A 15,283-nucleotide genomic window follows, 5' to 3' on the forward strand; every position below is an offset into this window, starting at 1 on the left:
TCAGGGGGCTGAGGGATGCCCCGGGTGAGTAAATCTCATTTTTTTTTTTAGACTCAAGTATTCCTTTAAAGAGAACCCGAGGTGGGTTTGAAGAATATTATCTGCATACAGAGGCTGGATCTGCCTATACAGCCCAGCCTCTGTTGTTATCCCAAACCCCCCTAAGGTCCCCCTGCACTCTGCAATCCCTCATAAATCACAGCCACGCTGCTGACAAACAGCTTGTCAGAGCTGGCTGTGTTTATCTCTATAGTGTCAGTCTGCTGCTCTCCCCGCCTCCTGCAGAACTCCAGTCCCCGCCTGCATCCCTTCCCTCCCTGCTGATTGGAGGGAAGGGACGGGGGCAGGGACCGGAGCTATGCAGGAGGCGGGGGAGCAGCTGAGACTGACACTACAGATGTAAACACAGCCTCACAGCATGGCTGTGATTTATGAGGGATTGCAGAGTGCAGGGGGACCTTAGTGGGGTTTGGGATAGCAACAGAGGCTGGGCTGTATAGGCAGATCCAGCCTCTGTATGCAGATAACATTCTTTAAACACACCTCGGGTTCTCTTTAAAGACATTTTTCAGTAGAAAAATACATATATTAACACAAATCTGTACATCATTCCTGAAAGATGGACACATGAGGAAGAAATGGGGATATTTGGCTCCCAAAGAGGGACTGTCCTTCCGATAAAGGGACAGTTGGGCGAAGCAGGTGGGGTGGTTTTGGCGCTCAGGGTGCGCGTCGAAACTAAGCGCCGCTATAGCAGTAATTCTATAGTGTGCGGCACGTGTAAAGGGTCAGGGTTCTGTCGATCGCCGGACACCAAATTACTTTTCCCTTCGAGTTGCGACAACTCGGAGGGGGAATAGTATAGAACGCCGCCGGCGATTTGAGCGTCAGCCGGGAGAGCCGCCATTTGGTTTACCCTGTGCCCAGCTCACCGGTGGCCTACTAATACGTACGCACAGTCAGGGCCGGGCCGAGGCATAGGCTGGAGAGGCTCCAGCCTCAGGGCGCAGTGTAGGAGGGGGCGCACAATTCATTTAGCTGTCATTCCTAATTGTGTATGAAGCAGAAAGAAATAAGAAAAGGGGATACATAGCAGTGACTGCAAGCCAGATAACTAGATATTAAGGTATTGGGGAGGTTGTGGGCCCTGTGGCCCTCTTAGTCTAATAGCAATCCGTGTGTGACAGCTGAGGTGGGAGGGATGGAGGGGCGCACTTTGGTGTCTCAGCCTTGGGTGCTGGAGAACCTTGTCCCTGCTCTGCGCACAGTTGGGAGCTATGCTTGAGGGAGGTTGAGGTCAGTATCTGGGTAATACAGCAGCTATGGCAAATACTGACATTGTGCCTCCCTCCTCTTCAGATAAATGAATCAACTAGTCACATGCCCCCAGTTAATTCAAAAGTAGTCACGTGGCCCCCAATAAAAATATTTAGTAGTTACAAGCATTCAGATAAAATAATTTAGTAGTCACACCTCCAGGTAAAATAATCAAGTAGCTCGGTGCCTCACGATAAACAAATTAAATAGCCAGGTGCACACTAGGGACCTGATTCACAAAAGCGTGATAACGGCTATCACGGCACCCCTCTAGATTAGAGATGGCCCGAACAGCGAACATTTGGTGTGTTCGATTCACCCCCTATACATCATCATTGAGCTAAATTGTGACCCCTTACCTCACAGTCAGCAGACACATGGCAGCCAATCAGCTAGCGCCCCTTCCTGGACCCCCCACCCCCCTATCAAAAAGCAGTAGCAGTGGCCATATTGGATTAATTCTCTGCTGGCTGCTGACTGTTAGTGAGAGCAGGGACAGACTTGCTGCAGATAAGTAGGGAAAGCGTTAGCTAGGCCTGTGTTCTTGTTCCTCACTTGCTGTGAAAGCATTCTAAACAGCCCTATTGAGGGCTAGCACATCGGTCACCTGTGTTTTTTTGTGTGTGACACTCCACAGCCCACTGACACCCAGAGCTGTGTGCACACATTAAGTTGCAGGCACAGAACCCCTCCAGTGCATTATTATGTCTCTGTATTCTGATAGTACTAGTGCATTTCTCTGTGTGAGACACCCCACAGCCCACTGACACCCACAGCTGTGCATAATGTGAGTTCTGCCCTTTAGGGATTAAAACCAGACTTTGCGTCAACTCTGTAATGTTTGGTTGGACTTTTGCCATGGATCCCCCCTCCGGCATGCCCCAGTCCAGGTGTTAGACCCCTTGAAACAACTTTTCCATCACTTTTGTGGCCAGAAACAGTCTTTGAAGGTTTTAAAATGTGCCTGCCCATTGAAAGCTATGGTGGTTCGCATGTTGGCGAACATTGGCGGAAGTTTGCATTCGCCGGAATATTTGATGTTGGAAAACATCTCTACTCTAGATACGCCACTAGTGGAGGTTAATGTCCCCCTCTTTCCCCTACCCATAGGCATCCACAATTATATTTATGTTTAAGAAGAAAATTTCCGTGTCTTTTCCACTTTTCCAACAAGCATCTAATTCCGTGTTTCATTAAGTCCTTTTATGTTTCGGGGATAGAGCCGCCCGTTCAGATAAATGAAAATGACTCGCTAGCAATAACACAATCTCGCGTTGCACCATTTTAGTGAAATGAAGTTGAATGTTTCGGTTGGGCAGGCAGTAAAGCAGCATTGAATTGATAATGCTTGGTGTCATTGTCAGGCCTTCCCGGTATGATTAAGCAGAACGTACAGCATGGATATCTCCGGCAGCAGAAGATTCGCAGGTATGCGCTCCACATTCATCACGCATTAACGCTTTAATAGGACCGAATGATCCACGGTGTACAGCGCTGAGCTGATAGAGAGTTAATGGAGGCGAAGCGACGGGGTGCGGGATGGGGGAGCGTCCGGGATAACATAATACTTACCTTATAGACAGGGCATAATATCATACAGGGCAAATATGCTGCTTATCACAAGATGGGTCCATAGGTGCCCAAAATTGGATCCTTAATGCCATTAACCAGGGGCGTAGCAGCAATAAGGGTTGCAGAGGTTGCGACCCCGTCGGGGCCCTTGAGCCAGAGGGGCCCCAAACGGCCCTCCCTCAACTACAGTATGCGCTCTCTATTGGTCCTGTGCTCATAATAATCACTTCTACATTCAATAGTAATAATCATTAGCAAACTGTTCCCCATCCCCCTCTTCCACCTCTGACACTTTAGTTGCCATTGGCAGGTTTTGGTACGCCATATCCATTGTTATGTATAGAGTGCTTAGGGGGCCCCATTGTAAAACTTGCATTGGAGCCCACAGCTCCTTATCTACGCCTCTGCCATTAACGATCCACTTTTCCAAGCTATCACCCATCCAATACAATTGTTGCAATCAATAATGATTGCGAATCGACGGCTCACCAACAGAGGGAAAATGATAAGCAATCTGATTGGACAGGACTCATTAAGTCAGGAGAATAGGTGCCTTAAGGTGGCCATACATCTGGGTGGCCTATCGACCAAGAGACAGATCTGTCTCTGATCGAATCTTATAGGAGTGAGATCTGTTGGCCGCCATAAATCCCAGGCTGATTCCTGATCGATTTCAGCATTAAATCTTGTGGGAATTGGCCTTGCGATGCCGCCACGCCGTCGCACCACCCTCGGTTGCTGTGCAGTTACACTTTACCTGCTGCCGCTCGCGCTGCCGCTATTCATTGTACTTACGCATTGGCGCCCCCACATGGTTGCTGGAGTTAAAGCATGTGGGTCACTTGTATGGCTGATATTGTGGTGAAACCCCTCCCACAGTGAGTTGTCAGGACCATGGTCCTGATAGTTTCCTGTATGTGAGCCTTGTTGCATTGTGGGAAATACGGATGTTTACAGCTGTTTCCAACTGTCAAAAAAGCAAGCAGAAGCTACTTCCAGTGGCATCACCTGCCAGCAGTAAAAATGTCACCATGTGATAAATGTCAGAATGTAAATCAGGGAGAGGAAAGATTTTACAGTGGGCAAACACTGACTAAATCATTTATACAGAATTATTGTAAAAATGAAGCACTTTTTTATTACACTATTTTCACTGCAGTTCCTCGTTAAGGTGAAAAATAAGTAACCTTTCAGAATCAACCCCCACACCTCCTGTGATAAATATAATTTTACAATTTTACAACACTACTGAGCATGTGCAAGCAGTCTAACGCGGCTTAGCCGCGCATAACGCACAGCATTCATCACTTTCAACTTACGTGCTGCGTTACAATGTAACGCAACGTGGGCACTGTGAACAACAGCCCATTGATTAATCATTGCTGTGAGTTGGGCTGAGTTACAGGCTGCACTAACGTGCGCCTGTAACGTCTAACTGTGAAAGCGGCCTAAATGTAACTTCATCTGAGCTGCTTTACTGAAAATGTTGGTAGACATTTGTTTGTTCTGTTTGTATGTAATTGTGCTCTGATCATTTTATAGCAAGTTTCCCCACCTCATTTTGCCTCATTTGATATATTTCCTTGACTTTGTACCATCTGGTCTGCACAGTCGGTGGAGATGAGGTCAGGGTTGGATTTTAGCGTTTTTATAATGTTTTGTGAATATCCGCAATATATCATAGGTTGAGTAAAGATAAGATTGTTGACGTAGTAGGAGAATTCTGTCTTTTAATTCATTGGTTTTCAGCTTCTAGATGTGAATGGGTTAAGAAGCAAATAGTCCCGGTACATGGAAATTAGTCATGTGATTTGTTCCTTTTCATCAACCTTGCCATTATCAGTAATAATAGCATTTATCTTGTCTTATAGCATCATTTAATTAATTCAGCTCTTGAACTCAAAGACATCTTAATATCTTGCGTTCCAGTTTACCGAGGTATACATTCTAGCAGCTAAAGCTGGGACTGGTCAAGTAGGTTTGTGGACTTGATATTTTATATATTCTGTGGTTGGGTAATAGCTTATTTAAATCTTTAAAGAAAGCATAGGAGTCATTTAAACTGGACCTGAACTCTTGCACAGGACATAAGGAAATAGAGATTTTAGCCTGTCTAATTGCCCCTTATCTGTGACTAATCACAACTGTAATTTGATATCTCAGCTGTGTCAGCTCAGGAATTTTCTCTGCCACAGCAGAGCTGCAAATCTGTAAAGATAGGATGTTAACCTTACGTCTCCTTCCATGAAAGCAGGAAGTAGATACACTGCAGGATTTATTGCAGGATTTGTATCAGCTGTAGCAAGGAAATCTCTTTAAAGGTTGTTATGCTGTTGCAGAGAGGAAGTCCTGAGATCAGGTCCGCTTTAAAAGGCCACTACAGCAAAAATGAGACATTTTGCTACCCATATAGACTGTCATGGAATAGCAGAAGAAGAAAATCCAAGAATGTTGCCACGTGTTTGCACACAGTTTCTGACCTCTCAGCTATTGCAGTGAAGTAATGGCTGTTAGAATTCCATTTTCAGCAGCCCCCTCCCATGTGATGTTCAGCAGCCCTCTCCCATTCCCTTTGCAGCAACCCTCTCCCACTCCCTTTGCAGCAACCCTCTCCCACTCCCTTTGCAGCAACCTTCTCCCACTCCCTTTGCAGCAACCCTCTCCCATTCCCTTTGCAGCAACCCTCTCCCATTCCCTTTACAGCAACCCTCTCCCATTCCCTTTGCAGCAGTCCTCTCCCATTCCCTTTGCAGCAACCCTCTCCCATTCCCTTTGCAGCAGCCCTCTCCCATTCCCTTTGCAGCAGCCCTCTCCCATTCCCTTTGCAGCAACCCTCTCCCACTCCCTTTACAGCAACCCTCTCCCACTCCCTTTGCAGCAGCCCTCTCCCATTCCCTTTGCAGCAGCCCTCTCCCATTCCCTTTACAGCAACCCTCTCCCACTCCCTTTACAGCAACCCTCTCCCATTCCCTTTACAGCAACCCTCTCCCACTCCCTTTACAGCAGCCCTCTCCCATTCCCTTTGCAGCAGCCCTCTCCCATTCCCTTTGCAGCAACCCTCTCCCACTCCCTTTACAGCAACCCTCTCTCACTCCCTTTGCAGCAGCCCTCTCCCATTCCCTTTGCAGCAGCCCTCTCCCACTCCCTTTACAGCAACCCTCTCCCATTCCCTTTACAGCAACCCTCTCCCACTCCCTTTACAGCAGCCCTCTCCCATTCCATTTGCAGCAACCCTCTCCCACTCCCTTTACAGCAACCCTCTCCCACTCCCTTTGCAGCAACCCTCTCCCACTCCCTTTGCAGCAACCCTCTCCCATTCCCTTTACAGCAGCCCTTTCCCACTCCCTTTACAGCAACCCTCTCCCACTCCCTTTACAGCAACCCTCTCCCATTCCCTTTACAGCAACCCTCTCCCACTCCCTTTACAGCAGCCCTCTCCGATTCCATTTGCAGCAACCCTCTCCCACTCCCTTTACAGCAACCCTCTCCCACTCCCTTTGCAGCAGCCCTCTCCCATTCCCTTTGCAGCAACCCTCTCCCATTCCCTTTGCAGCAACCCTATCCCATTCCCTTTACAGCAGCCCTCTCCCACTCCCTTTGCAGCAACCCTCTCCCACTCCCTTTACAGCAGCCCTCTCCCATTCCCTTTACAGCAACCCTCTCCCACTCCCTTTACAGCAACCCTCTCCCACTCCCTTTACAGCAGCCCTCTCCCATTCCCTTTACAGCAACCCTCTCCCACTCCCTTTACAGCAGCCCTCTCCCATTCCCTTTACAGCAACCCTCTCCCATTCCCTTTGCAGCAACCCTCTCCCATCCCCTTTGCAGCAGCCCTCTCCCATTCCCTTTACAGCAACCCTCTCCCACTCCCTTTACAGCAACCCTCTCCCATCCCCTTTGCAGCAGCCCTCTCCCATTCCCTTTACAGCAACCCTCTCTCATTCCCTTTACAGCAGCTCGCTCCCATTCCCTTTACAGCAACCCTCTCCCATTCCCTTTACAGCAACCCTCTCCCACTCCCTTTACAGCAGCCCTCTCCCACTCCCTTTACAGCAGCCCTCTCCCATTCCCTTTACAGCAACCTCTCCCATTCCCTTTACAGCAGCCCTCTCCCATTCCCTTTACAGCAACCCTCTCCCATTCCCTTTACAGCAACCCTCTCCCATTCCCTTTACAGCAGCCCTCTCCCATTCCCTTACAGCAACCCTCTCCCATTCCCTTTACAGCAACCCTCTCCCATTCCCTTTACAGCAACCCTCTCCCACTCCCTTTACAGCAGCCCTCTCCCACTCCCTTTACAGCAGCCCTCTCCCATTCCCTTTACAGCAACCTCTCCCATTCCATTTACAGCAGCCCTCTCCCACTCCCTTTACAGCAGCCCTCTCCCACTCCCTTTACAGCAGCCCTCTCCCATTCCCTTTACAGCAACCTCTCCCACTCCCTTTACAGCAGCCCTCTCCCATTCCCTTTACAGCAACCCTCTCCCATTCCCTTTACAGCAGCCCTCTCCCATTCCCTTTACAGCAACCCTCTCCCATTCCCTTTACAGCAACCCTCTCCCATTCCCTTTACAGCAGCCCTCTCCCATTCCCTTACAGCAACCATCTCCCATTCCCTTTACAGCAGCCCTCTCCCACTCCCTTTACAGCAGCCCTCTCCCATTCCCTTTACAGCAACCCTCTCCCATCCCTTTGCAGCAGCCCTCTCCCACTCCCTTTACAGCAGCCCTCTCCCACTTCCTTTACAGCAACCCTCTCTCATTCCCTTTACAGCAGCCCTCTCCCATTCCCTTTACAGCAACCCTCTCCCACTCCCTTTACAGCAGCCCTCTCCCATTCCCTTTACAGCAACCCTCTCCCACTCCCTTTACAGCAGCCCTCTCCCATTCCCTTTACAGCAACCCTCTCCCATTCCCTTTGCAGCAACCCTCTCCCATCCCCTTTGCAGCAGCCCTCTCCCATTCCCTTTACAGCAACCCTCTCCCACTCCCTTTACAGCAACCCTCTCCCATCCCCTTTGCAGCAGCCCTCTCCCATTCCCTTTACAGCAACCCTCTCCCATTCCCTTTACAGCAGCCCTCTCCCACTCCCTTTACAGCAGCCCTCTCCCATTCCCTTTACAGCAACCCTCTCCCATCCCTTTGCAGCAGCCCTCTCCCACTCCCTTTACAGCAGCCCTCTCCCACTTCCTTTACAGCAACCCTCTCTCATTCCCTTTACAGCAGCCCTCTCCCATTCCCTTTACAGCAACCCTCTCCCACTCCCTTTACAGCAGCCCTCTCCCATTCCCTTTACAGCAACCCTCTCCCACTCCCTTTACAGCAGCCCTCTCCCATTCCCTTTACAGCAACCCTCTCCCATTCCCTTTGCAGCAACCCTCTCCCATCCCCTTTGCAGCAGCCCTCTCCCATTCCCTTTACAGCAACCCTCTCCCACTCCCTTTACAGCAACCCTCTCCCATCCCCTTTGCAGCAACCCTCTCCCATTCCCTTTACAGCAACCCTCTCTCATTCCCTTTACAGCAGCTCGCTCCCATTCCCTTTACAGCAACCCTCTCCCATTCCCTTTACAGCAACCCTCTCCCACTCCCTTTACAGCAGCCCTCTCCCACTCCCTTTACAGCAGCCCTCTCCCATTCCCTTTACAGCAACCTCTCCCATTCCCTTTACAGCAGCCCTCTCCCATTCCCTTTACAGCAACCCTCTCCCATTCCCTTTACAGCAACCCTCTCCCATTCCCTTTACAGCAGCCCTCTCCCATTCCCTTACAGCAACCCTCTCCCATTCCCTTTACAGCAACCCTCTCCCATTCCCTTTACAGCAACCCTCTCCCACTCCCTTTACAGCAGCCCTCTCCCACTCCCTTTACAGCAGCCCTCTCCCATTCCCTTTACAGCAACCTCTCCCATTCCCTTTACAGCAGCCCTCTCCCACTCCCTTTACAGCAGCCCTCTCCCACTCCCTTTACAGCAGCCCTCTCCCATTCCCTTTACAGCAACCTCTCCCACTCCCTTTACAGCAGCCCTCTCCCATTCCCTTTACAGCAACCCTCTCCCATTCCCTTTACAGCAGCCCTCTCCCATTCCCTTTACAGCAACCCTCTCCCATTCCCTTTACAGCAACCCTCTCCCATTCCCTTTACAGCAGCCCTCTCCCATTCCCTTACAGCAACCATCTCCCATTCCCTTTACAGCAGCCCTCTCCCACTCCCTTTACAGCAGCCCTCTCCCATTCCCTTTACAGCAACCCTCTCCCATCCCTTTGCAGCAGCCCTCTCCCACTCCCTTTACAGCAGCCCTCTCCCACTTCCTTTACAGCAACCCTCTCTCATTCCCTTTACAGCAGCCCTCTCCCATTCCCTTTACAGCAACCCTCTCCCACTCCCTTTACAACAGCCCTCTCCCACTCCCTTTACAGCAGCCCTCTCCCACTCCCTTTACAGCAACCCTCTCTCATTCCCTTTACAGCAGCCCTCTCCCATTCCCTTTACAGCAACCCTCTCCCACTCCCTTTACAGCAGCCTCCCTTCATATGTAGCCCCTCTTCCATGTACAGCAGCCCCTCTCTTCCATGCAGTTGTTCAGCAGCTCGCTTCTTCAGTGTGTCGTTCCACATTTGCAGCCTCTGTTTTCCTTATGCAGCCTCATCTTCCTTATGCAGCATCCCCTCTTCAATGTCTAGCCGTCCCCTTGGGGAGCAGCCGCCCTAGGCCCGAACCCGTGTGGCTTTTCCAGAAATCTGTCCCTGAGTACCTGCACTAGTGAATTACATGTGCCCAGAGGCATAACTAGACTTAATAGGCCCCCCCCCCTGCAAAAATGATAGCATAGGTCACCCTTGGTCTTGAACCCCATGTGGGTCACATGATTGGGAGCCAGCGAATGGCAGCAGAGCAGGTTCTGCTGTGAAGCAGCATCTGGAAGCAGGAGAGAATTACAAACGCTCCCTCTACTGTCTACTCTGCATGGTGGGAGAAGGTGTTAGGGATGATTTTTGTGAGTTATTACTGGAAGGGTGGAGGCACCCCAAGATGTGATGTGTGGAAGGAATAATGTCAGCTGAATAAAACATAAATAAATAGGCTTACCTATAAAAGAAGGGGGTAGCCCAAATAAGTAATACAAATTTTAATAGAAACCAGACACCTGAATGACAACGCGTTTCGTGGATCGCAGTCCGCTTCCTCAGATCAAATAACAAAAAGTGTCTTAATACTAGCGTTTTGCAAGCAGGGAGTGTCTCTATCACAGCAGCAGAGGAATGTGTGCATCAAACACCAAGTTAAAACCTGATATATCTGGCTTTGCAAATTTGGCCTAATTGGCTTAATCACGAGGCATTGCTGATGCAAGTTTGCATTTGCTTTCGCATGCAAGAATATGCAGGGTCTAAAACTAATTTACCACAAAGCGGTTGCCCTGCGGGGATTAGTTCCTGCAACATTTAGCACTATCCAGGGGCACCACAGGGAGGCTCCCCATGCCCCCATCAACCGGGAGCCACAGAGCTCCAAGCCCTCTCACTGCTCGGAAACCCTGTAGCAGCACCCTGGAGGGGGAGGCTGGGAAGTGCAGGTGACCCCTTCAAGCGTGGGCGCTCGCACCCGCCTCCCAAAAGACAGACCCCTACCTTACAATTTCCATGTGTGTCATCACATTCTGCCATATGAGCACGACTTGGGAGCAACACATGAAAGGGGAATATAGCATGGGCCACCCCAAGCTTGTGGGGCTCAGAGGGGGCTCTCACACAACACACCCTGGGTGTGGGCGGAGGACAGGCGCAGACAACTCACTCCAGGGCTCACACCACCCAGAGAAAGCCATCTACCACCTGCCTCCTAAGGAAAGAAAGATAGTAGCACAGCAGCAGAGGAATGTGTGCATCAAACACCAAGTTAAAACCTGATATATCTGGCTTTGCAAATTTGACCTAATTGCCTTAAAGGGACACTTAAGTCAAACAAAAAAAATGAGTTTTACTCACCTAGGGCTTCCAATAGCCCCCTGCAGCTGTCCGGTACCCTCACCGTCTCCCTCCGATCCTCCTGGCCCCGCCAGCAGCCACTTCCTGTTTCGGTGACAGGAGCTGACAGACTGGGGACGCGAGTGATTTTTTGCGTTCCCAGACACATTAGCACCCTCTATGCTGCTATATGGTAAATGATATATGCTATAGCAGCTTAGATGGCGCTATTGTGGCCAGTAACGCGAAGAATCACTCGCGTCCCCAGCCTGTCAGCTCCTGTCACCGAAACAGGAAGTGGCTGCCGGCGGGGCCAGGAGGATCAGAGGGAGACGGTGAGGGTACCGGACAGCTGCAGGGGGCTATTGGAAGCCCTAGTTGAGTAAAACTAATTTTTTTTGTTTGACTTAAGTGTCCCTTTAATCACGAGGCATTGCTCATGCAAATTTGCATTTGCTTTCGCATGCCATAGTATGCAGGGTCTAAAACTAATTTACCACAAAGTGGTTGCCCTGCAGGGATTAGTTCCTGCAACATTTAGCACTATCCAGGGGTGTCACAGGGAGGCTTCCCATGCGGAGTGTCTCTATGTTTATGATTTTTGTGAGTAAACGGGGAGTTTTTTTGTTAATTGACTGCACTTGTGGTTGGGGAGGGGGAAAAGGGGTGGGGGCCCAAAGCCTCCGAGCCCCCCCACAATGGCAGGGCCCACAGGGGTGATTGTTATGCCCATGCATTTGTCTTCCATAGAGTCATCCCGTTATTTCTGCTCAGCCCTTCTCTAGCTCTGCCCGTTTATGGCCACTTCTCATTGACATGCATACCTGCTGCTCCATGGTAATTTCATTAGCATGCCTCAATATGCCTCGCTCCTCGTAGCCTTTCCTTTTGCCTGTCGTCAATTAATCCCATTTTTTATAAATTTCATTTACAGTCTGTCAAAGGTTCTGTCAATAAACGTGAATTACGGCAAAACCGCTAATTTTGCCAGAGAGAGTAAATAAAGAAGAAGAAAGACAATTAAGCGCAAATTTCGGGAGAAGAAAAACAGTTGGAATCACCCGGGATCCTCGACTTATTCTCTCCCAAAACAAAGTGTTTATCTTCCATCAACACAAAGACCATCTGCTGCAAATTGTACATTAACAAACTTCATTTCCCTTTTGGTGGCTGAGACCGCGGCGCAGAATGAAATTTCTATTATTTTAGCCGCGTGCGAGTGTGAGAGTGAATAAATGATTAGACGCCTTCCGTGAAAAGTCAACACGGCGTCCAAATTTAGGGCCTATTATCTCCCTATCATATATTCTGTTTGCAAAGCAGATATTTTTAGCCCTGAGATGTTTGCACCTAGGAGTTCTGCAGGGAGGGGGGGTTTGGTAAGGTGCTATACAGGTGGGGAGTATGCTATGGTCCAACATCCACCCTACAGAAAGCCTACTTCCCATAGTCAGGAAAAAACATAATCGCTTGATAATAAAATGCAGATATCATTACAATAAATGAATAGTAATGTGTTATGTTTCTGTGTTATATACCGGAAGTGCCTCGGCGGCCATCTTTGTGGAACGCAGCGTGACCAAGCGTCCTGGTGGACGCGAAACGGCCGTCACCGACCCTTATGCAGCCCTGAGCACCCACCTCCACCCCGCACAGATATCGCCATGACATACAGGTGATGTGTTTTTGATGTCCTGTGTTGCACATGTCCTGTGTTGCACATACAATAAATGAGCTGAATGACGGATGGTGCCCGTACCTATCTCTTGTTGATAAAGTTCTTAAAGAGAAGCTGTCAGCCATACTATCATTTCCTCCCTTAATTTCCTCTGCCTGATTGTGTATGCATTGCCCGCCCTTCACTATAGAAAGGGCATTGTCTCAGCATGAGAAATATTGGCCAATCAGAGTGGAACAGAGGCGTGGGAGGGGAAAACAGAAGGGAAAGAGGCTTCAGCCAATCAGGCTGCTTTAGTTAAGTCTGAGGGGAAGTAGAGAAGCAAAATAGGAAAACCCAGCATGCCCTGCAACTTCCTTTTTGTGTACCAAATAAGAATCATGTAAACTGGGGAATGATCATTTATCAACAAGAAAACAAAAGTTTGCTTTCTTAAAACAGAAAGAATTAGCGATAATTCAGGTTGGAGTGAGCTTGAGATGTCTCCCAGTGCATCACTGCTGAATATATGCAAATTAACCATTGTTGCCCTTAGAACCTAAACACACCTCCAGCTTGTTAATTTGCATATTCAGCAGTGATGCACTGGGAGACATCTCAAGCTCACTCCAACCTGAATTATCGCAAATTCTTTCTGTTTTAAGAAAGCAAACTTTTTTTTCCATAGCATTTTAGTAAGGGGGCTTTTAGGACCGTTGTTGCCCCTCACACACTCCAATGAGTTCTGGTTTGCAGCCAACAAGAAAAGTAATAGTAATAGTAATAGTGATTTTAACTTTTGGATTGCCTGGTTAGCATATTATTACTTGTTCACCAGATAAAAATAAAGAATTGATTTTTGATTTTATGCCCGACAATTACACTTTAAAGTGTAACCAAGGTAAACCTTGGGTCAAAAATCATATTCCGTATTTTTCGGCATATAAGACGCACTTTTTCTCCCCCCAAAATGGAGAGAAAAGGTCACTGCATCTTATATGCCAAAGTCAGAGAGTCCCTGACTTAGGAATGCCTGCCAATATGAACCGACTATCTGCAATGTCGGGGACTCCGTGTATTGTCCCCATGTCTCTTCTGCTCCCCCCTTGTGTCTTCCTTCACTCCCCCTGAATAAACGAATGCAGTGACAGCATGGCTCACCGAATCCATCAGAGCCCACGGTGATCAGAGACCTCTCCCCTCTTTCACTGTTCCTCTAGTGCCAGCTTCTGCTGATCATGTCATCACTAGACAGACACTAGAGGAAAAGTGAGGAAGAGGAGAGGTCTCTGATCGCCGTGGGCTCTGATTAAGGAGGAGGAGGACATAGGGGAACGGGGGACACATGGGGACAAAAGGTGACACATGTGGGACAGAATGGGACACAGGAGGACACAGAAGGACACATGGGGCATAGGACACATGAGGTACAAGAGGAACACAATCATCGAGGGGAACATCTACAAGAAGCTCCTGGATCATAGACGCTCCAGGTTTAGTATATTTTTTCCCCTGGATTGTGCCCTCTAAACCTAGATGCGTCTTATAGCCCGGAGCATCTTATATGCCAAAAAATACAGTACTTACCTTTTTCTATAAAATAATACAGTACTTTCCTAAGAAGAGGGAAGCCTCTGGATCCTGTAGAGGCTTTCCACGCCATCCACTGATCTCCCGTGGCTGAGCACAAAACTTTCGACAAGGGCTTGTCGGCAAGAGGATCGGATCTGCGCTCTTTTTCAGGCACAAACGTGGCCGTATTGCGCCAGTGCAAGCATGGCCGTACCAGCACAGTAAGCCGAAGTCGCTCGTATACATACTACTGCGCAAGCGTGGCCATGGACGGTGGACGGTGTGAGAAAACTCGGATCCGGTGGCTCTTCTCTCCTTATGTAAGTATTTGCTTTTTTACCCGAGGTTCACCTCTGGGTCGCTTTAAGGCTGAATTCCAGACTGAGAATCCAAATTAAACTGCAGGCAAGAAGTAAATACTCACTACAAGAAAATGTATGCGTGCTCAACACCAAGCTTAACCCTTACAAGTCTGGCTGTGCAAATCTGGCTAAATTGGCTTATCATGAGGCATTGCTCATGCAAAAATGCATTTGCTTTCGCATGCCAAACTTTGCAGGGTCAAAAACTAATACCGCGAAGCGGTTGCCCTGCGGGAATTAGTTCATGCTACATAGCACTATCCAGGAGCGCCACGGGGAGGCTTCCCAATGCCCCCAAACAACGCTTGGTGTTGAGCACGCATAAATTTTCTTGTAGTAAGCAAGAAGTAAATACTTACCTCTCCCAGAAAGACCCCTCCCTCGACTCTGTTCCTCCTCATTTCTCTCCTGCGGGTGTCTTCTTCCTGTCACAACAAGAGATTGTCAGTGAGATGTGAGATGCTAACAATTCTGGTTCACATGCAAATATAATGCAAACTGTATGTGAACTGGAATTGGGCCAATGATTTCTTAAGGGTAAAAAATTTAACTATTATCCTTTTATTCTACATGCTGCTAAAAGTTCATATAAATATGACTCGCCCTCCTGGCAGGCTAGTTATCCCAGGAATTAATAGTCTTACAGCTCCCTGCTGTTCTATTATTGATTTCTTCTCACAGCTACATGTCACCTCTTTCAATTCATATTTGTGTGACAGCATGGAACTTTTTGTCTTGATTGCAGGATTTGATGGTCCCAAGAGGTACGTTATGGGTCACCTGTGACATTGAATCACTTTATCCTAACATGTCACATGGACTTTTCGTACAGTCAAATAG

General features: G+C 48.7%; 1 long non-coding RNA gene across 1 annotated transcript in view; it reads right to left on the reverse strand.

Annotated features, from left to right (window-relative positions):
• Positions 1–14,816: 14,816 nt before the first annotated feature.
• Positions 14,817–15,283, reverse strand: part of LOC137517920 (uncharacterized) — a 90,984-nt gene continuing 90,517 nt past the window's right edge. The window contains exon 3 of the long non-coding RNA XR_011020713.1: positions 14,817–14,868. This is a non-coding gene — a long non-coding RNA (uncharacterized lncRNA). The remainder of the gene's footprint in view (positions 14,869–15,283) is intronic.

Source organism: Hyperolius riggenbachi, chromosome 5 (assembly GCF_040937935.1).
Source record: "Hyperolius riggenbachi isolate aHypRig1 chromosome 5, aHypRig1.pri, whole genome shotgun sequence".
Lineage (NCBI taxonomy): Eukaryota > Metazoa > Chordata > Amphibia > Anura > Hyperoliidae > Hyperolius > Hyperolius riggenbachi.